Raw genomic sequence first — 25,238 nt, forward strand, 5'->3', positions numbered from 1 at the left:
TTAACATCTCCATCGCTGCCCTGAGTGAAACCTGGCTGACCGGTGTTGGCTCTGTCCGGGAAAAAAACTATACTTTATTCTGGAATGGATACCCAGACGGTGACAGACCAATGCACGGTGTTGGTTTTGCAATCCAAAACAGGCTACTGTCCTCAGTGGAAAAACCTGTGCCCATCTCCTCACGCCTCTCCTCACTGCGCCTGCACACAAACTGTGGCCCAGTTACGATCATAGCCACTTACGCCCCTACACTGACTTCTGATTTAGATGTAAAGGAATCTTTCTACAATCAACTTAGCGCCATTGTTCAGAAGACCCCCTCAACTGAACGTTTGATGATCCTTGGTGACTTTAATGCCCGAGTGGGTGCTAACGCTAGTGCATGGCCTGACATTCTGGGAAGCCATGGATATGGCAACATGAATGACAACGGTCAGCGCTTACTGGAATTTTGTAGCACCCACAAACTCTGTGTCCCCTCCTCATTCTTTCAGGGCTCAAGCTCCTCCAAGGTCACCTGGCGCCATCCACGTTCTAAGCGCTGGCACCAACTTGACCATGTACTGGTGAAGCGTGAACATTTGAAGGAAGTAACACACTGTCGATCACTACACTCAGCAGACTGTGACACGGACCACGCCCTTCTACGTTGCAAACTAAGGATGGTCCCAAACAAGTTTCATTATGCCAGGCCTAAGCCTACTCCTCGTCTGGATGTTTCTGCAACCTATGTTCCTGCGTTGCAGCATGCGTTCCAGGAACTACTTGCTTCCAGCTTTGACTCCTCACCTCCTCATGCAGACATCACGGCTGCCTGGCAGCACTTCCACTCTACTACCACAAAGGCTGCTTTTTTTTTCCATCTTTGGAAAGCGATCCAGATCCCAGCCTGACTGGTTCAAAACCCATGCCAGCCTGCTCCTACCTGAAATTGACTCTAAGCGCTCAGCCAGACTGTCCTACCTGCAGCATAACACTCGCTCAAATAAGGCAGCTTTGAAGCAGGCATGCCGCAATGTCCAGCGGGTCACTCGCACAGCCATGCAGGCTTACTGGAGCACACTGTGTGACCGTATTGAGTCAAGTGCATCCATTGGAAACATTCGAGGAGTCTTTGAAGGACTGAAAGAAGCCTTGGGCCCAATCCCTAAAAAATCGTCTCCACTCTGTTCCCTATCAGGTGAACTTCTGACTGATTTGGAATCTCAATTGGCGAGATGGGCAGAGCACTATAGCCTTCTCTATGCTCAGCCTGTCACAGCCAACACACTGGCAATAACCGCGGCTGTTCCTGAGCTCCCCCCTATGTCTGATCTGGATGCAGATATTACCATTGAGGAAATCAAATCTGCAATTAAAGCAATAAAAAATAACAAGTCTCCTGGAGCTGACGGCCTCCCCCCTGAGGCTTATAAGGCAGGCGGTGATGTTCTTGCCTCTGTCCTACATCATCTGGTTGTGATGTGCTGGAAGAGTGGATATCTCCCAGATGTCCTTAGAGATGCCAACATCATCACCATCTATAAGAACAAGGGGGACCGTGCAGACTGTAACAACTTCAGAGGAATATCTCTGCTCAGTCTTGCTGGGAAGATATTTGCTCGCACTATTCTACCACGTCTACAAATCCTTGCTGACCGTATCCTCCCTGAAAGCCAGTGTGGGTTTCGTGCTGGCCGCTCCATAGCAGACATGGTGTTCTGTGTTCGTCAACTACAGGAAAAGTGTATTGAACAGCATAAACCTCTGTTCTTGGTGTTTGTAGACTTGACCAAGGCTTTTGACTACGTTAGTCGATCTGGACTTTTCCTCATCCTACAAAGACTTGGCTGCCCTCCAAAGTTACTGAAGGTGATCACTGAGTTTCATGAGGGCATGAAGGCAACTGTACACTCTGAAGGCACTTGCTCTGAAGAGTTCCAGATAAGGTGTGGAGTAAAGCAGGGATGTGTCCTTGCTCCTACCCTTTTCGGAATTTTCTTCTCTGCCCTACTACGCCGTGCCTTCCCTGATGACTCGGGTATCCTGCTACACACCCGCAGCTCAGGAAAGCTGTTCAATCTGGCCAGACTGCGGGCAAAGACTAAAGTACGCCATGTTCTGGTACGTGAGCTGCTTTATGCTGATGATGCTGCCTTTGTTGCCCACTCAGAGGTAGATCTACAACTACTCTGCTCATCTTTTGCCGCTGCATGTCTAGAGTTTGGTTTGCAGATCAGTCTTAAAAAAACAGTTATCCTTGCCCAACCTGCAACCCTGAACCCTACAGTATACATTAACAACACACCTCTATCTGTGGTAGACAAATTCACCTACCTGGGTTCCACAGTATCAAACAACAATAACCTTGACGCAGAGCTTGACATGCGCATTGGGAGGGCATCATCGGTGTTTGGAAAATTGAGCAAGCGTGTCTGGCACAACAAGAACCTCTCATTGCTCCTCAAAGTCCGTGTGTATCATGCATGTGTACTTAGCACCTTGCTATATGCAAGTGAGACATGGACAACTTACAGGAGGCACGAACATCGCCTCAACGCCTTCCATTTTCGCTGCCTCCGCTCCATACTGGGTGTATGCTGGAAGGACCATGTGCCAAACTCTGTCATACTTGGGAGAACTGGTTCCAGTGACCTGTACACCATCCTTCGTGAACGCCACCTCCGTTGGATTGGACATATCTATCGAATGAAGGACACCCGCCTCCCAAAAATCTTGCTGTATGGCGAGCTGGCAAATGCCCCCCGCAAACATGGTCGCCCCCATCTACGTTTTAAAGATGTCATTAAGAGGGATCTTCAGGCCTTCTCCATCAACCTGGACAACTGGGAGGCACTTGCAATTGACAGACCCAACTGGCGTGCAGCAATTGACAACGGCCGCAGGGACTCTCAGGAGTCCTATAAGTCATTTCTGGAAGAGAGAAGCTCAAAACGGGAAGCAGTTCGTCGCACTCGACATGAACGGCCATAGTAGTAGTATACCTTTTGATTTGGTGACAGAATTTAACACTATTAGCAAAACTGAAGCAATAATGTGAATGCAAACTTAACTAAATGGAATGTTAGATTCTCTGCCTTGTTTTGGATATGCAGTTATTGTTGACGCTGTGGATTAAATACTTACTGGATAATAATATATACTTTCAGACGCCTTACACTGCTCTTACACTGATCTTACACTGCTCTTACACTGATCTTACACTGATCTTACACTGATCTTACATTGATCTTACACTGATCTTACATTGCTCTTACACTGCTCTTACACAGCTCTTACACTGATCTTACACTGCTCTTACATTGATCTTACACTGATCTTACATTGCTCTTACACTGAACTTACACTGAACTTACACTAATCTTACACTGCTCTTACACTGATCTTACACTGCTCTTACACTGATCTTACACTGCTCTTACATTGATCTTACACTGATCTTACACTGCTCTTACACTGATCTTACACTGATCTTACACTGATCTTACATTGATCTTACACTGATCTTACATTGCTCTTACACTGCTCTTACACAGCTCTTACACTGATCTTACACTGCTCTTACATTGATCTTACACTGATCTTACACTGCTCTTACACTGCTCTTACACTGAACTTACACTAATCTTACACTGCTCTTACACTGATCTTACACTGCTCTTACACTGATCTTACACTGATCTTACACTGCTCTTACACTGCTCTTACACTGATCTAACACTGCTCTTAAACTGATCTAACACTGCTCTTACACTGATCTAACACTGCTCTTAAACTGATCTAACACTGCTCTTAAACTGATCTAACACTGCTCTTACACTAATCTTACACTGATCTTACACTGATCTTACACTGCTCTTACACTGATCTTACACTGCTCTTACACTGCTCTTACACTGCTCTTAAACTGATCTAACACTTCTCTTACACTGATCTTACACTGCTCTTACACTGCTCTAACACTGCTCTTACACTGATCTAACACTGCTCTTACACTGATCTTACTCTGCACTTACACTGCTCTTACACTGCTCTTACACTGATCTAACACTGCTCTTACACTGCTCTTACACTGATCTAACACTGCTCTTACACTGATCTTACTCTGCACTTACACTGCTCTTACACTGATCTAACACTGCTCTTACACTGCTCTAACACTGCTCTTACACTGCTCTTACACTGATCTAACACTGATCTAACACTGCTCTTACACTGATCTAACACTGCTCTTACACTGCTCTTACTCTGCTCTTACACTGATCTAACACTGATCTAACACTGCTCTTACACTGATCTAACACTGCTCTTACACTGCTCTTACTCTGCTCTTACACTGCTCTTACACTGATCTTAAACTGATCTTACACTGATCTAACTGCTCTTACACTGCTCTTACACTGCTCTAACACTGCTCTTACACTGCTCTTACACTGATCTTACACTGCTCTTACACTGCTCTTACACTGATCTAACACTGCTCTTACACTGATCTTACACTGATCTAACACTGCTCTTACACTGATCTAACACTGCTCTTACACTGCTCTAACACTGCTCTTACACTGCTCTTACACTGATCTAACACTGCTCTTACACTGATCTAACACTGCTCTTACACTGATCTTACACTGCTCTTACACGGATCTTACACGGATCTTACACTGATCTAACACTGCTCTTACACTGATCTTACACTGCTCTTACACGGATCTTACACTGATCTTACACTGATCTAACACTGCTCTTACACTGAACTTACTCTGCTCTTACACTGCTCTTACACTGCTCTTACACTGCTCTTACACTGATCTTACACTGATCTTACACTACTCTTACACTGATCTTACACTACTCTTACACTGATCTTAAACTGATCTTACACTGATCTTACATTACTCTTACACTGATCTTACACTGCTCTTACACTGCTCTTACACTGATCTTACACTGATCTTACACTGATCTTACACTGATCTTACACTGCTCTTACACTGATCTTACACTGCTCTTACACTGATCTTACACTGCTCTTACACTGATCTTACACTGCTCTTACACTGCTCTTACACTGATCTTAAACTGATCTTACACTGCTCTTACACTGCTCTTACACTGATCTTACACTGATCTTACACTGCTCTTACACTGATCTTACACTGATCTTACACTGATCTTACACTGATCTTACACTGCTCTTACACTGCTCTTACACTGATCTTACACTGCTCTTACACTGCTCTTACACTGATCTTAAACTGATCTTACACTGCTCTTACACTGATCTTACACTGATCTTACACTGATCTTACACTGCTCTTACACTGATCTTACACTGATCTTAAACTGATCTTACACTGATCCTACACTGCTCTTACACTGATCCTACACTGCTCTTACACTGATCCTACACTGCTCTTACACTGCTCTTACACTGCTCTTACACTGATCTTACACGGATCTTAAACTGATCTTACACTGCTCTTACACTGATCTTACACTGATCTTAAACTGATCTTAAACTGATCTTACACTGATCCTACACTGATCCTACACTGCTCTTACACTGCTCTTACACTGATCTCACACTGATCTCACACTGATCTCACACTGATCCAGACACACACTCTCTCAGACGCCCTGATCCAGACACACACTCTCTCAGACGCACTGATCCAGACACACACTCTCTCAGACGCCCTGATCCAGACACACACTCTCTCAGACGCCCTGATCCAGACACACACACTCTCAGACGCCCTGATCCAGACACACACACTCTCTCAGACGCCCTGATCCAGACACACACTCTCTCAGACGCCCTGATCCAGACACACACTCTCTCAGACGCCCTGATCCAGACACACACTCTCTCAGACGCCCTGATCCAGACACACACTCTCTCAGACGCCCTGATCCAGACACACACTCTCTCAGACGCCCTGATCCAGACACACACTCTCTCAGACGCCCTGATCCAGACACACACTCTTTCAGACGCCCTGATCCAGACACACACACTCTCTCAGACGCCCTGATCCAGACACACACTCTTTCAGACGCCCTGATCCAGACACACACTCTCTCAGACGGCCTGATCCAGACACACACTCTCTCAGATGCCCTGATCCAGACACTCTCTCAGACGCCCTGATCCAGACACACACTCTCTCAGACGCCCTGATCCAGACACACACTCTCTCAGACGCCCTGATCCAGAGACACACACTCTCTCAGACGCCCTGATCCAGACACACACACTCTCAGACGCCCTGATCCAGACACACACTCTCTCAGACGCCCTGATCCAGACACACACTCTCTCAGACGCCCTGATCCAGACACACACTCTCTCAGACGCCCTGATCCAGACACACACTCTCTCAGACGCCCTGATCCAGACACACACTCTCTCAGACGCCCTGATCCAGACACACACTCTCTCAGACGGCCTGATCCAGACACACACTCTTTCAGACGCCCTGATCCAGACACACACACTCTCTCAGACGCCCTGATCCAGACACACACTCTCTCAGAGGCCTGATCCAGACACACACACTCTCTCAGAGGCCTGATCCAGACACACACTCTCTCAGACGCCCTGATCCAGACACACACTCTCTCAGACGCCCTGATCCAGACACACACTTTTTTAGACGCCCTGATCCAGACACACACTCTCTCAGACGCCCTGATCCAGACACACTCTCTGTCTCAGACGCCCTGATCCAGACACACACTCTCTCTCAGACGCCCTGATCCAGACACACACTCTCTCTCAGACGCCCTGATCCAGACACACACTTTTTTAGACGCCCTGATCCAGACACACACTCTCTCAGACGCCCTGATCCAGACACACTCTCTCTCTCAGACGCCCTGATCCAGACACACACTCTCTCAGACGCCCTGATCCAGACACACACACTCTCTCAGACGCCCTGATCCAGACACTCTCTCTCTCAGACGCCCTGATCCAGACACACACTCTCTCAGACGCCCTGATCCAGACACACACACTCTCTCAGACGCCCTGATCCAGACACACTCTCTCTCTCAGACGCCCTGATCCAGACACACACTCTCTCAGACGCCCTGATCCAGACACACACTTTTTTAGACGCCCTGATCCAGACACACACTCTCTCAGACGCCCTGATCCAGACACACTCTCTCTCTCAGACGCCCTGATCCAGACACACACTCTCTCAGACGCCCTGATCCAGACACACACTCTCTCAGACGGCCTGATCCAGACACACACACTCTCTCAGACGGCCTGATCCAGACACACACACTCTCTCAGACGCCCTGATCCAGACACACACTCTCTCAGACGCCCTGATCCAGACACACACTCTCTCAGACGCCCTGATCCAGACACACACTCTCTCAGACGCCCTGATCCAGATACACACTCTCTCAGACGCCCTGATCCAGACACACACTCTCTCAGACGCCCTGATCCAGACACACACTCTCTCAGACGCCCTGATCCAGACACACACTCTTTCAGACGCCCTGATCCAGACACACACACTCTCTCAGACGCCCTGATCCAGACACACACACTCTCTCAGAGGCCTGATCCAGACACACACTCTCTCAGACGCCCTGATCCAGACACACACTCTCTCAGACGCCCTGATCCAGACACACACTTTTTTAGACGCCCTGATCCAGACACACACTCTCTCAGACGCCCTGATCCAGACACACTCTCTGTCTCAGACGCCCTGATCCAGACACACACTCTCTCTCAGACGCCCTGATCCAGACACACTCTCTCTCTCAGACGCCCTGATCCAGACACACACTCTCTCAGACGCCCTGATCCAGACACACACTCTCTCAGACGCCCTGATCCAGACACACTCTCTGTCTCAGACGCCCTGATCCAGACACACACTCTCTCAGACGCCCTGATCCAGACACACTCTCTCTCTCAGACGCCCTGATCCAGACACCCTCTCTCTCTCAGACGCCCTGATCCAGACACACACTCTCTCAGACGCCCTGATCCAGACACACACTCTCTCAGACGGCCTGATCCAGACACACACACTCTCTCAGACGGCCTGATCCAGACACACACACTCTCTCAGACGCCCTGATCCAGACACACACTCTCTCAGACGCCCTGATCCAGACACACACTCTCTCAGAGGCCTGATCCAGACACACACTCTCTCAGACGCCCTGATCCAGACACACACTCTCTCAGACGCCCTGATCCAGACACACACTCTCTCAGACGCCCTGATCCAGACACACTCTCTCTCTCAGACGCCCTGATCCAGACACACACTCTCTCAGACGCCCTGATCCAGACACACACTCTCTCAGACGCCCTGATCCAGACACACACTCTCTGACGGCCTGATCCAGACACACACTCTCTCAGACGCCCTGATCCAGACACACACTCTCTCAGACGCCCTGATCCAGACACACACTCTTTCAGACGGCCTGATCCAGACACACACTCTCTCAGACGCCCTGATCCAGACACACACTCTCTCAGACGCCCTGATCCAGACACACACTCTCTCAGACGCCCTGATCCAGACACACACTCTCTCAGACGCCCTGATCCAGACACACACTCTCTCAGACGCCCTGATCCAGACACACACTCTCTCAGACGCCCTGATCCAGACACACACTCTCTCAGACGCCCTGATCCAGACACACACTCTTTCAGACGGCCTGATCCAGACACACACTCTCTCAGACGGCCTGATCCAGACACACACTCTCTCAGACGGCCTGATCCAGACACACACTCTCTCAGACGCCCTGATCCAGACACACACTCTCTCAGACACTAATGCGGGTCACTTAAAGGGTTTTATTTTAAAGAGAAAGAACATAAACACCCCCTTCACATGTTTTAATTTCCTCTAAACACAGACCCCTACGGAGACACTTAAGGGACATATTGATGGAAAAAATATGAAATTAGAGGGAAAATATAGATTTTAATACTTTTGTGTTCTCTTGCAAAACTTCTGCGTTTTCCCCAAAGAAACTTTGCATTCATTTGCAAAGAACTCAAAAGTTTAGAGCGTGAAAAGCATTAAATCCATGTCACCATGTCCCTTTGGGGTTTTCGTACTCCGTAAACAAATATACACGCATTAATGCAATTGTTAGAAACTACTGATTCATCTCTGATGATTGTGCCAGTGTAGTTTATACACAGATTAAGTAAACACTATTTATTACACAGGATTAAATATATGATTTAGTTAGACATTGACGGCTGTTTGGGGGATTCGTTTATGGTGCCAATATCTCTTTTTTACTTTCCTGTACTGAAGGGTTAAGACTGCTGACGTCTACTTCTAATTTATTACTTTAACAGTTAAACTAATCAAATGCAAAATAAAAAATATAAATATGTATATATTACATGATAAAATGTGTTTTTTTTTTTTACAAGTTTTACGTTTTTACTAAAGCGTTGTTCCTGAAATGCACCCTTTGGCTGGGATCAGGAGAATCCTGGTATCCCAAATTTTACCAAAAGGTTTTGAACAACAAGTCAACTTTATTTATATAGCCCTTTATACAATGCTGATCGTTTCATAGCAGCTTCACAGTGTTAAACAGGAAAAAAATGCAACAGAATTTGATTGGGCTGTACAGCCGCTCTGGTGAAAACAGTGATGTCATCAGCTCCGTTCAATTCTCAAATAATGTCAATGCGGGCAGAGTACCTAGTGTTCACAACCTAGTGTACTTCACTATCTAGTGTTCACTACCTTGTGTACTTCCCTACCTAGTGTACTTACTATCTAGTGTACTTCACTACCTACTGTTCACTTCCTAGTGTACTTCACTACCTAGTGTACTTCACTACCTAGTGTTCACTACCTAGTGTACTTCACAACCTAGTGTACTTACTATCTACTGTACTTCACTACCTAGTGTACTTCACTACCTACTTTTCACTACCTAGTATACTTCACTACCTAGTGTACTTCACTACCAATTGTACTTACTATCTAGTGTACTTAACTACCTAGTGTACTTACTATCTAGTGTACTTCACTACCTAGTGTTCACTACCTAGTGTACTTCAATACCTAGTGTTCACTACCTAGTGTACTTCAATACCTAGTGTAGAACAATAAAACGCTGATATTACCCCTGATAGTTCTACATATGAAACGCTGATGGTACCCCTTATGATTCTACATATAAAACGCTGATGGTAACCCTTATGATTCTACATTTGGAACGCTGATGGTACCCCTTATGATTCTATTTATAAAACGCTGATGGTACTCCTTATGATTCTACATTTGGAACGCTGATGGTACCCCTTATGATTCTATTTATAAAACGCTGATGGTACCTCTTATGATTCTACATATGAAACGCTGATGGTACTCCTTATGATTCTACATTTGGAACGCTGATGGTACCCCTTATGATTCTATTTATAAAACGCTGATGGTACCTCTTATGATTCTACATATAAAACGCTGATGGTACTCCTTATGATTCTATTTATAAAACGCTGATGGTACCTCTTATGATTCTACATATAAAACGCTGATGGTACTCCTTATGATTCTACATTTGGAACGCTGATGGTACCCCTTATGATTCTATTTATAAAACGCTGATGGTACCTCTTATGATTCTATTTATAAAACGCTGATGGTACTCCTTATGATTCTACATTTGGAACGCTGATGGTACCCCTTATGATTCTATTTATAAAACGCTGATGGTACCTCTTATGATTCTACATATAAAACGCTGATGGTACCCCTTATGATTCTATTTATAAAACGCTGATGGTACCTCTTATGATTCTACATATAAAACGCTGATGGTACTCCTTATGATTCTACATTTGGAACGCTGATGGTACCCCTTATGATTCTATTTATAAAACGCTGATGGTACCTCTTATGATTCTATTTATAAAACGCTGATGGTACTCCTTATGATTCTATTTATAAAACGCTGATGGTACCTCTTATGATTCTACATATAAAACGCTGATGGTACTCCTTATGATTCTACATTTGGAACGCTGATGGTACCCCTTATGATTCTATTTATAAAACGCTGATGGTACCTCTTATGATTCTATTTATAAAACGCTGATGGTACCTCTTATGATTCTACATATAAAACGCTGATGGTACTCCTTATGATTCTACATTTGGAACGCTGATGGTACCCCTTATGATTCTATTTATAAAACGCTGATGGTACCTCTTATGATTCTACATATAAAACGCTGATGGTACTCCTTATGATTCTACATATGAAACGCTGATGGTACCCCTTATGATTTTTACACATAAAACGCTGATGGTACCCCTTATGATTTTTACACATAAAACGCTGATGGTACCCCTTATGATTTTATACTTAAAACGCTGATGGTACCCCTTATGATTTTACACATGAAACGCTGATGGTACCCCTTATGATTTTTACACATAAAACGCTGATGGTACCCCTTATGATTTTTACACATAAAACGCTGATGGTACCCCTTATGATTTTATACTTAAAACGCTGATGGTACCCCTTATGATTTTACAAATAAAAAAGCTGATGTTACCACTTATGATTTTACACATAAAACGCTGATGTTACCCCTTATGATTTTTACACATAAAACGCTGATGGTACCCCTTATGATTTTACACATAAAACGCTGATGGTACCCCTTATGATTTTACACATAAAACGCTGATGGTACCCCTTATGATTTCACACATAAATGCTGATGGTACCCCATATGATTTAACACATAAAACGCTGATGGTACCCCTTATGATTTTACACATAAAACGCTGATGTTACCCCTTATGATTTTACACATAAAACGCTGATGGTACCCCTCATGATTTTTACACATAAAACGCTAATGTTACCCCTTATGATTTTTACACATAAAACGCTGATGGTACCCCTTATGATTTTTACACATAAAACGCTGATGGTACCCCTCATTATTTTTACACAAAAAACGCTAATGTTACCCCTTATGATTTTTACACATAAAACGCTAATGTTACCCCTTATGATTTTTACACATAAAACGCTGATGGTACCCCTTATGATTTTACACATAAAACGCTGATGGTACCCCTTATGATTTTACACATAAAACGCTGATGGTACCCCTTATGATTTCACACATAAATGCTGATGGTACCCCATATGATTTAACACATAAAACGCTGATGGTACCCCTTATGATTTTACACATAAAACGCTGATGTTACCCCTTATGATTTTACACATAAAACGCTGATGGTACCCCTCATGATTTTTACACATAAAACGCTAATGTTACCCCTTATGATTTTTACACATAAAACGCTGATGGTACCCCTTATGATTTTTACACATAAAACGCTGATGGTACCCCTCATTATTTTTACACAAAAAACGCTAATGTTACCCCTTATGATTTTTACACATAAAACGCTAATGTTACCCCTTATGATTTTTACACATAAAACGCTGATGGTACCCCTTATGATTTTTACACATAAAACGCTAATGTTACCCCTTATGATTTTTACACATAAAACGCTGATGGTACCCCTTATGATTTTTACACATAAAACGCTGATGGTACCCCTTATGATTTTTACACATAAAACGCTAATGTTACCCCTTATGATTTTACACATAAAACGCTGATGGTACCCCTCATGATTTTTACACATAAAACACTAATGTTACCCCTTATGATTTTTACACATAAAACGCTGATGGTACCCCTCATGATTTTTACACAAAAAACGCTAATGTTACCCCTCATTATTTTTACACATAAAACGCTGATGGTACCCCTCATTATTTTTACACATAAAACGCTGATGGTACCCCTCATTATTTTTACACATAAAACGCTGATGTTACCCCTTATGATTTTTACACATAAAACGCTGATGTTACCCTTTTTGATTTTACACATAAAACACTGATGGTACCCCTTATGATTTTTACACATAAAACGCTGATGGTACCCCTTATGATTTTACACATAAAACGCTGATGTTACCCTTTTTGATTTTACACATAAAACACTGATGGTACCCCTTATGATTTTTACACATAAAACGCTGATGGTACCCCTTATGAATTTACACATAAAACGCTGATGGTACGCCTTATGATTTTTACACATAAAACGCGGACGTTACCCCTTATGATTTTTACACATAAAACGCTGATGGTACCCCTTATGATTTTACACATAAAACGCTGATGTTACCCCTTATGATTTTACACATAAAACGCGGACGTTACCCCTTATGATTTTACACATAAAACGCTGATGGTACCCCTTATGATTTTTACACATAAAACGCTGATGGTACCCCTTATGATTTTTATACATAAAACGCTGATGGTACCCCTTATGATTTTACACATAAATGTTGATGGTAATCCATATGATTTTACACATAAAACGGTGATGGTACCCCTTATGATTTTACACATAAAACGCTGATGTTACCCCTTATGATTTTTACACATAAAACGCTAATGTTACCCCTTATGATTTTTACACATAAAACGCTGATGTTACCCCTTATGATTTTATACTTAAAACGCTGATGGTACCCCTTATGATTTTACACATGAAACGCTGATGTTACCCCTTATGATTTTACAAATAATAAAGCTGATGTTACCACTTATGATTTTACACATAAAACGCTGATGTTACCCCTTATGATTTTTAAACATAAAACGCTGATGGTACCCCTTATGATTTTACACATAAAACGCTGATGTTACCCCTTATGATTTTTAAACATAAAAACGCTGATGGTATCCCTTATGATTTTACACATAAAACGCTGATGGTACCCCTAATGATTTTTACACATTAAACGCTGATGTTACCCCTTATGATTTTACACATAAAATGCTGATGGTACCCCTTATGATTTTAAACATATAACGCTGATGTTACCCCTTATGATTTTACACATAAAACGCTGATGTTACCCCTTATGATTTTACACATAAAACGCTGATGTTACCCCTTATGATTTTACACATAAAACGCTGATGTTACCCCTTATGATTTTTAAACATAAAAACGCTGATGGTATCCCTTATGATTTTACACATAAAACGCTGATGGTACCCCTAATGATTTTTACACATTAAACGCTGATGTTACCCCTTGTGATTTTACACATAAAATGCTGATGGTACCCCTTATGATTTTAAACATATAACGCTGATGTTACCCCTTATGATTTTACACATAAAACGCTGATGTTACCCCTTATGATTTTACACATAAAACGCTGATGTTACCCCTTATCATTTTACACATAAAACGCTGATGGTACCCCTTATGATTTTACACATAAAACGCTGATGTTGCCCCTTATGATTTTAAACATAAAATGCTGATGTTACCCTTTATGATTTTACACATAAAACGCTGATGGTACCCCTTATGATTTTTATACATAAAACGCTGATGGTACCCCTTATGATTTCACACATAAATGCTGATGGTACCCCATATGATTTAACACATAAAACGCTGATGGTACCCCTTATGATTTTACACATAAAATGCTGATGGTACCCCTTATGATTTTTACACATAAAACGCTGATGTTACCCCTTATGATTTTTACACATAAAACGCTGATGTTACCCCTTATGATTTTACACATAAAACGCTGATGTTACCCCTCATGATTTTTACACATAAAACGCTGATGTTACCCCTTATGATTTTTACACATAAAACGCTGATGTTACCCCTTATGATTTTTACACATAAAACGCTGATGTTACCCTTTTTGATTTTTACACATAAAACGCTGATGTTACCCTTTTTGATTTTTACACATAAAACGCTGATGTTACCCCTTATGATTTTTACACATAAAACGCTGATGTTACCCCTTATGATTTTTACACATAAAACGCTGATGTTACCCTTTTTGATTTTTACACATAAAACGCTGATGTTACCCTTTTTGATTTTTACACATAAAACGCTGATGTTACCCTTTTTGATTTTTACACATAAAACGCTGATGTTACCCCTCATGATTTTTACACATAAAACGCTGATGTTACCCCTTATGATTTTTACACATAAAACGCTGATGTTACCCTTTTTGATTTTTACACATAAAACGCTGATGTTACCCCTTATGATTTTACACATAAAACGCTGATGTTGCCCCTTATGATTTTAAACATAAAATGCTGATGTTACCCTTTATGATTTTACACATAAAACGCTGATGTTGCCCCTTATGATTTTAAACATAAAATGCTGATGTTACCCTTTATGATTTTACACATAAAACGCTGATGGTACCCCTTATGATTTTTATACATAAAACGCTGATGGTACCCCTTATGATTTCACACATAAATGCTGATGGTACCCCATATGATTTAACACATAAAACGCTGATGGTACCCCTTATGATTTTACACATAAAATGCTGATGGTACCCCTTATGATTTTTACACATAAAACGCTGATGTTACCCCTTATGATTTTTACACATAAAACGCTGATGTTACCCCTTATGATTTTACACATAAAACGCTGATGGTACCCCTCATGATTTTTACACATAAAACGCTGATGTTACCCCTTATGATTTTTACACATAAAACGCTGATGTTACCCCTTATGATTTTTACACATAAAACGCTGATGTTACCCCTTATGATTTTACACATAAAACGCTGATGGTACCCCTCATGATTTTTACACATAAAATGCTGATGGTACCCCTTATGATTTTTACACATAAAACGCTGATGTTACCCCTTATGATTTTACACATAAAACGCTGATGTTACCCCTTATGATTTTTACACATAAAACGCTGATGGTACCCCTTATGATTTTTACACATAAAACGCTGATGTTACCCCTTATGATTTTACACATAAAACGCTGATGGTACCCCTCATGATTTTTACACATAAAACGCTGATGTTACCCCTTATGATTTTTACACATAAAACGCTGATGGTACCCCTTATGATTTTTACACATAAAACGCTGATGGTACCCCTCATGATTTTTACACCAAAAACGCTAATGTTACCCCTTATGATTTTTACACATAAAACGCTGATGGTACCCCTCATTATTTTTACACATAAAACGCTGATGGTACCCCTCATTATTTTTACACATAAAACGCTGATGTTACCCCTTATGATTTTTACACATAAAACGCTGATGTTACCCTTTTTGATTTTACACATAAAACACTGATGGTACCCCTTATGATTTTTACACATAAAACGCTGATGGTACCCCTTATGATTTTACACATAAAACGCTGATGTTACCCTTTTTCATTTTACACATAAAACACTGATGGTACCCCTTATGATTTGTACACATAAAACGCTGATGGTACCCCTTATGAATTTACACATAAAACGCTGATGGTACGCCTTATGATTTTTACACATAAAACGCGGACGTTACCCCTTATGATTTTTACACATAAAACGCTGATGGTACCCCTTATGATTTTACACATAAAACGCTGATGTTAACCCTTATGATTTTACACATAAAATGCTGATGTTACCCTTTATGATTTTACACATAAAACGCTGATGGTACCCCTTATGATTTTTACACATAAAACGCTGATGGTACCCCTTATGATTTTTATACATAAAACGCTGATGGTACCCCTTATGATTTTACACATAAATGTTGATGGTAACCCATATGATTTTACACATAAAACGGTGATGGTACCCCTTATGATTTTACACATAAAATGCTGATGGTACCCCTTATGATTTTTACACATAAAACGCTAATGTTACCCCTTATGATTTTTACACATAAAACGCTGACGGTACCCCTTATGATTTTACACATAAAACGCTGATGTTACCCCTTATGATTTTTACACATAAAACGCTGATGTTACCCCTTATGATTTTACACATAAAACGCTGATGGTACCCCTTATGATTTTTACACATAAAACGCTGATGTTACCCCTCATGATTTTACACATAAAACGCTGATGTTACCCCTTATGATTTTTACACATAAAACGCTAATGTTACCCCTTATGATTTTTACACATAAAACGCTGACGGTACCCCTTATGATTTTACACATAAAACGCTGATGTTACCCCTTATGATTTTTACACATAAAACGCTGATGTTACCCCTTATGATTTTACACATAAAACGCTGACGTTACCCCTTATGATTTTTACACATAAAACCCTGATGTTACCCCTTATGATTTTACACATAAAACGCTGATGGTACCCCTCATGATTTTTACACATAAAACGCTAATGTTACCCCTTATGATTTTTACACATAAAACGCTGATGGTACCCCTTATGATTTTACACATAAAATGCTGATGGTACCCCTTATGATTTTTACACATAAAACGCTAATGTTACCCCTTATGATTTTTACACATAAAAACGCTGACGGTACCCCTTATGATTTTACACATAAAACGCTGATGTTACCCCTTATGATTTTTACACATAAAACGCTGACGGTACCCCTTATGATTTTACACATAAAACGCTGATGGTACCCCTTATGATTTTACACATAAAACGCTGATGTTACCCCTTATGATTTTACACATAAAACGCTGATGGTACCCCTTATGATTTTACACATAAAACGCTGATGTTACCCCTTATGATTTTACACATAAAACACTGATGGTACCCCTTATGATTTTTACACATAAAACGCTGATGTTACCCCTTATGATTTTACACATAAAACGCTGATGGTACCCCTTATGATTTTACACATAAAACGCTGATGGTACCCCTCATGATTTTTACACATAAAACGCTAATGTTACCCCTTATGATTTTTACACATAAAACGCTGATGTTACCTCTTATGATTTTTACACATAAAACGCTGATGGTACCCCTCATGATTTTTATACATAAAACGCTGATGGTACCCCTTATGATTTCACACATAAATGCTGATGGTACCCCATATGATTTTACACATAAAACGCTGATGGTACCCCTCATGATTTTACACATAAAATGCTGATGGTAACCCTTATGATTTTACACATAAAATGCTGATGTTACCCTTTATGATTTTACACATAAAACGCTGATGGTAACCCTTATGATTTTACACATAAAACGCTGATGTTACCCTTTATGATTTTACACATAAAACGCTGATGTTACCCCTCATGATTTTACACATAAAATGCTGATGGTACCCTTTATGATTTTTACACATAAAACGCTGATGGTACACCTTATGATTTTACACATAAAATGCTGATGGTACCCCTTATGATTTTTACACAGAAAACGCTGATGGTACCCCTTATGATTTTACACATAAAACGCTGATGTTACCCCTTATGATTTTACACATAAAACGCTGATGTTACCCCTTATGATTTTACAAATAAAAATGCTGATGTTACCCCTTATGATTCTACACATAAAACGCTGAAGTTACCCCTTATGATTTTACACATAAAACGCTGATGGTACCCCTTATGACTTTTACACATAAAACGCTGATGTTACCCCTTATGATTTTACATATAAAATGCTGATGGTACCCCTTATGATTTTACACATAAAACGCTGATGTTACCCCTTATGATTTTACACTAAAAAATGCTGATGGCACCCCATATGATTTTACACATAAAACGCTGATGGTACCCCTTATGATTTTACACATAAAACGCTGATGTTACCCCTTATCATTTTACACATAAAACGCTGATGGTACCCCTTATGATTTTACACATAAAACGCTGATGTTACCCCTTATGATTTAACACATAAAATGCTGATGTTACCCCTTATATTTTTACACATAAAACGCTGATGGTACCCCTAATGATTTAACACATAAAATGCTGATGTTACCCCTTATATTTTTACACATAAAACACTGATGTTACCCCTTATGATCTTTACACATAAAACGCTGATGTTACCCCTTATGATTTTTACACAGAAAAACGCTGATGTTACCCCTTATATTTTTACACATAAAACACTGATGTTACCCCTTATGATCTTTACACATAAAACGCTCATGTTACCCCTTATGATTTTACATATAAAACGCTGATGGTACCCCTCATGATTTTTACACATAAAACGCTCATGTTACCCCTTATGATTTTACACATAAAACGCTAATGTTACCCCTTATGATTTTTACACATAAAACGCTGATGGTACCCCTTATGATTTTTACACATAAAACGCTGATGGTACCCCTCATGATTTTTACACATAAAACGCTAATGTTACCCCTTATGATTTTTACACATAAACGCTGATGGTACCCCTCATTATTTTTACACATAAAACGCTGATGGTACCCCTTATGATTTTTACACATAAAACGCTGATGTTACCCTTTTTGATTTTACACATAAAACACTGATGGTACCCCTTATGATTTTTACACATAAAACGCTGATGTTACAGCTTATGATTTTACACATAAAACGCTGATGTTACCCCTTATGATTTTTACACATAAAACGCTCATGTTACCCCTTATGATTTTACACATAAAACGCTGATGGTACCCCTCATGATTTTTACACATAAAACGCTGAAGTTACCCCTTATGATTTTACACATAAAACGCTGATGTTACCCCTTATGATTTTACACATAAAACGCTGATGGTACCCCTTATGATTTTTACACATAAAACGCTAATGTTACCCCTTATGATTTTACACATAAAACGCTGATGTTACCCCTTATGATTTTTACACATAAAATGCTGATGTTACCCTTTTTGATTTTACACATAAAACACTGATGGTACCCCTTATGATTTTACACATAAAACGCTGATGTTACCCCTTATGATTTTACACATAAAATGCTGATGTTACCCCTTATGATTTTTACACATAAAACGCTAATGTTACCCCTTATGATTTTTACACACAAAACGCTGACGGTACCCCTTATGATTTTACACATAAAACGCTGATGTTACCCCTTATGATTTTACACATAAAACGCTTACGTTACCCCTTATGATTTTTACACATAAAACGCTGATGTTACCCCTTATGATTTTACACATAAAACGCTGATGTTACCCCTTATGATTTTACACATAAAACGCTGATGGTACCCCTTATGATTTTACACATAAACGCTGATGGTACCCCTTATGATTTAACACATAAAATGCTGATGTTACCCCTTATATTTTTACACATAAAACACTGATGTTACCCCTTATGATTTTTCACATAAAACGCTGATGGTACCCCTTATGATTTTACACACAAAACGCTGACGGTACCCCTTATGATTTTACACATAAAACGCTGATGTTACCCCTTATGATTTTACACATAAAACGCTTACGTTACCCCTTATGATTTTTACACATAAAACGCTGATGTTACCCCTTATGATTTTACACATAAAACGCTGATGTTACCCCTTATGATTTTACACATAAACGCTGATGGTACCCCTTATGATTTAACACATAAAATGCTGATGTTACCCCTTATATTTTTACACATAAAACACTGATGTTACCCCTTATGATTTTTCACATAAAACGCTGATGTTACCCCTTATGATTTTTACACATAAAACGCTGATGTTACCCCTTATATTTTTACACATAAAACACTGATGTTACCCCTTATGATCTTTACACATAAAACGCTGATGTTACCCCTTATGATTTTTACACATAAAACGCTGATGTTACCCCTTATGATCTTTACACATAAAACGCTGATGTTACCCCTTATGATTTTACACATAAAACGCTGATGGTACCCCTAATGATTTTACACATAAAACGCTGATGGTACCCCTAATGATTTAACACATAAAATGCTGATGTTACCCCTTATATTTTTACACATAAAACACTGATGTTACCCCTTATGATCTTTACACATAAAACGCTGATGTTACCCCTTATGATTTTTACACAGAAAAACGCTGATGTTACCCCTTATATTTTTACACATAAAACACTGATGTTACCCCTTATGATCTTTACACATAAAACGCTGATGTTACCCCTTATGATTTTACATATAAAACGCTTATGTTACCCCTTCTGATTTTACACATAAGACGCTGATGTTACCGCTTATGATTTTTCACATAAAACGCTGATGGTACCCCTTATGATTTTACACATAAAACGCTGATGTTACCCCTTATGATTTTACACATAAAACGCTGATGTTACCCCTTATGATCTTTACACATAAAACGCTGATGGTACCCCTTATGATTTTTACACATAAAACGCTGATGTTACCCCTTATGATTTTACACATAAAACACTGATGGTACCCCTTATGATTTTTACACATAAAACGCTGATGTTACCCCTTATGATTTTACACATAAAACGCTGAAGTTACCCCTTATGATTTTACACATAAAACGCTGATGTTACCCCTTATGATTTTACACATAAAACGCTGATGGTACCCCTTATGATTTTACACATAAAACGCTGATGGTACCCCTTATGATTTTTACACATAAAACGCTAATGTTACCCCTTATGATTTTTACACATAAAACGCTGATGGTACCCCTTATGATTTTACACATAAAACGCTGATGTTACCCCTTATGATTTTTACACATAAAATGCTGATGTTACCCCTTATGATTTTACACATAAAACGCTGATGGTACCCCTTATGATCTTTACACATAAAACGCTGATGTTACCCCTTATGATTTTTACACATAAAACGCTGATGTTACCCCTTATGATTTTACACATAAAACGCTGATGTTACCCCTTATCATTTTACACATAAAACGCTGATGGTACCCCTTATGATTTTACACATAAAACGCTGATGTTACCCCTTATGATTTTACACTAAAAAATGCTGATGGCACCCCATATGATTTTACACATAAAACGCTGATGGTACCCCTTATGATTTTACATATAAAATGCTGATGGTACCCCTAATGATTTTACACATAAAACGCTGATGGTACCCCTTATGATTTTGCACATAAAACGCTGATGTTACCCCTTATAATTTTGCACATAAAACGCTGATGTTACCCCTTATGATTTTACACATAAAACGCTGATGGTACCCCTTATGATTTTACACATAAAACGCTGATGTTACCCCTTATGATTTTACACCTGAAAAGCTGATGGTACCCCTCATGATTTTACACATAAAACGCTGATGTTACCCCTTATGATTTTACACATAAAACGCTGATGGTAACCGTCATGATTTTACACATAAAACGGTGATGGTAACCCTCATGATTTTTACACATAAAACGCTAATGTTACCCCTCATGATTTTTACACATAAAACGCTGATGGTACCCCTCATGATTTTTACACAAAAAACGCTAATGTTACCCCTTATGATTTTTACACATAAAACGCTGATGGTACCCCTTATGATTTTGCACATAAAACGCTGATGGTACCCCTCATGATTTTTACACAAAAAACGCTAATGTTACCCCTTATGATTTTTACACATAAAACGCTGATGGTACCCCTTATGATTTTTACACATAAAACGCTGATGGTACCCCTTATAATTTTACACCTGAAAAGCTGATGGTACCCCTCATGATTTTACACATAAAACGCTGATGTAACCCCTTATAATTTTTTACATAAAACGCTGATGTTACGGCTTATGATTTTACACATAAAACGCTGATGGTACCCCTTATGATTTTATACATAAAACGCTGATGGTACCCCTCATGATTTTACACATAAAACGCTGATGTTACCCCTTATGATTTTACACATAAAACGCTGATGGTAACCCTCATGATTTTACACATAAAACGCTGATGGTACCCCTTATGATTTTACACATAAAACGCCGATGGTACCCCTCATGATTTTTACACATAAAACGCTAATGTTACCCCTTATGATTTTTACACATAAAACGCTGATAGTACCCCTTATGATTTTGCACATAAAACGCTGATGTTACCCCTTATAATTTTGCACATAAAACGCTGATGTTACCCCTTATGATTTTACACATAAAACGCTGATGGTACCCCTTATGATTTTACACATAAAACGCTGATGTTACCCCTTATGATTTTACACCTGAAAAGCTGATGGTACCCCTCATGATTTTACACATAAAACGTTGATGTTACCCCTTATGATTTTACACATAAAACGCTGATGGTACCCCTTATGATTTTACACATAAAACGCTGATGTTACCCCTTATGATTTTTACACATAAAATGCTGATGTTACCCCTTATGATTTTACACATAAAACGCTGATGGTACCCCTTATGATCTTTACACATAAAACGCTGATGTTACCCCTTATGATTTTTACACATAAAACGCTGATGTTACCCCTTATGATTTTACACATAAAACGCTGATGTTACCCCTTATGATTTTACATGATTTTACACATAAAACGCTGATGTTACCCCTTATGATTTTACACATAAAACGCTGATGTTACCCCTTATGATTTTTACACATAAAACGCTGATGGTACCCCTTATGATTTTTAAACATAAAAACGCTGATGGTATCCCTTATGATTTTACACATAAAATGCTGATGGTACCCCTTATGATTTTACACATTAAACGCTGATGTTACCCCTTATGATTTTAAACATATCACGCTGATGTTACCCCTTATGATTTTACACATAAAACGCTGATGTTACCCCTTATGATTTTACACATAAAACGCTGATGTTACCCATTATGATTTTACACATAAAACGCTGATGGTACCCCTTATGATTTTACACATAAAACGCTGATGTTACCCCTTATGATTTTACACATAAAACGCTGATGTTACCCCTTATGATTTTACACTAAAAAATGCTGATGGCACCCCATATGATTTTACACATAAAACGCTGATGGTACCCCTTATGATTTTTACACATAAAACGCTGATGGTACCCCTTATGATTTTACACATAAAACGCTGATGTTACCCCTTATGATTTTACACATAAAACGCTGATGTTACCCCTTATGATTTTACAAATAAAAATGCTGATGTTACCCCTTATGATTCTACACATAAAACGCTGAAGTTACCCCTTATGATTTTACACATAAAACGCTGATGGTACCCCTTATGACTTTTACACATAAAACGCTGATGTTACCCCTTATGATTTTACATATAAAATGCTGATGGTACCCCTTATGATTTTACACATAAAACGCTGATGTTACCCCTTATGATTTTACACTAAAAAATGCTGATGGCACCCCATATGAATTTACACATAAAACGCTGATGGTACCCCTTATGATTTTACACATAAAACGCTGATGTTACCCCTTATCATTTTACACATAAAACGCTGATGGTACCCCTTATGATTTTACACATAAAACGCTGATGTTACCCCTTATGATTTAACACATAAAATGCTGATGTTACCCCTTATATTTTTACACATAAAACGCTGATGGTACCCCTAATGATTTAACACATAAAATGCTGATGTTACCCCTTATATTTTTACACATAAAACACTGATGTTACCCCTTATGATCTTTACACATAAAACGCTGATGTTACCCCTTATGATTTTTACACAGAAAAACGCTGATGTTACCCCTTATATTTTTACACATAAAACACTGATGTTACCCCTTATGATCTTTACACATAAAACGCTCATGTTACCCCTTATGATTTTACATATAAAACGCTGATGGTACCCCTCATGATTTTTACACATAAAACGCTAATGTTACCCCTTATGATTTTTACACATAAAACGCTGATGGTACCCCTTATGATTTTTACACATAAAACGCTGATGGTACCCCTCATGATTTTTACACATAAAACGCTAATGTTACCCCTTATGATTTTTACACATAAACGCTGATGGTACCCCTCATTATTTTTACACATAAAACGCTGATGGTACCCCTTATGATTTTTACACATAAAACGCTGATGTTACCCTTTTTGATTTTACACATAAAACACTGATGGTACCCCTTATGATTTTTACACATAAAACGCTGATGTTACAGCTTATGATTTTACACATAAAACGCTGATGTTACCCCTTATGATTTTTACACATAAAACGCTCATGTTACCCCTTATGATTTTACACATAAAACGCTGATGGTACCCCTCATGATTTTTACACATAAAACGCTG

This window comes from Gobio gobio (assembly GCF_949357685.1).
Source record: "Gobio gobio genome assembly, chromosome: 9".
Lineage (NCBI taxonomy): Eukaryota > Metazoa > Chordata > Actinopteri > Cypriniformes > Gobionidae > Gobio > Gobio gobio.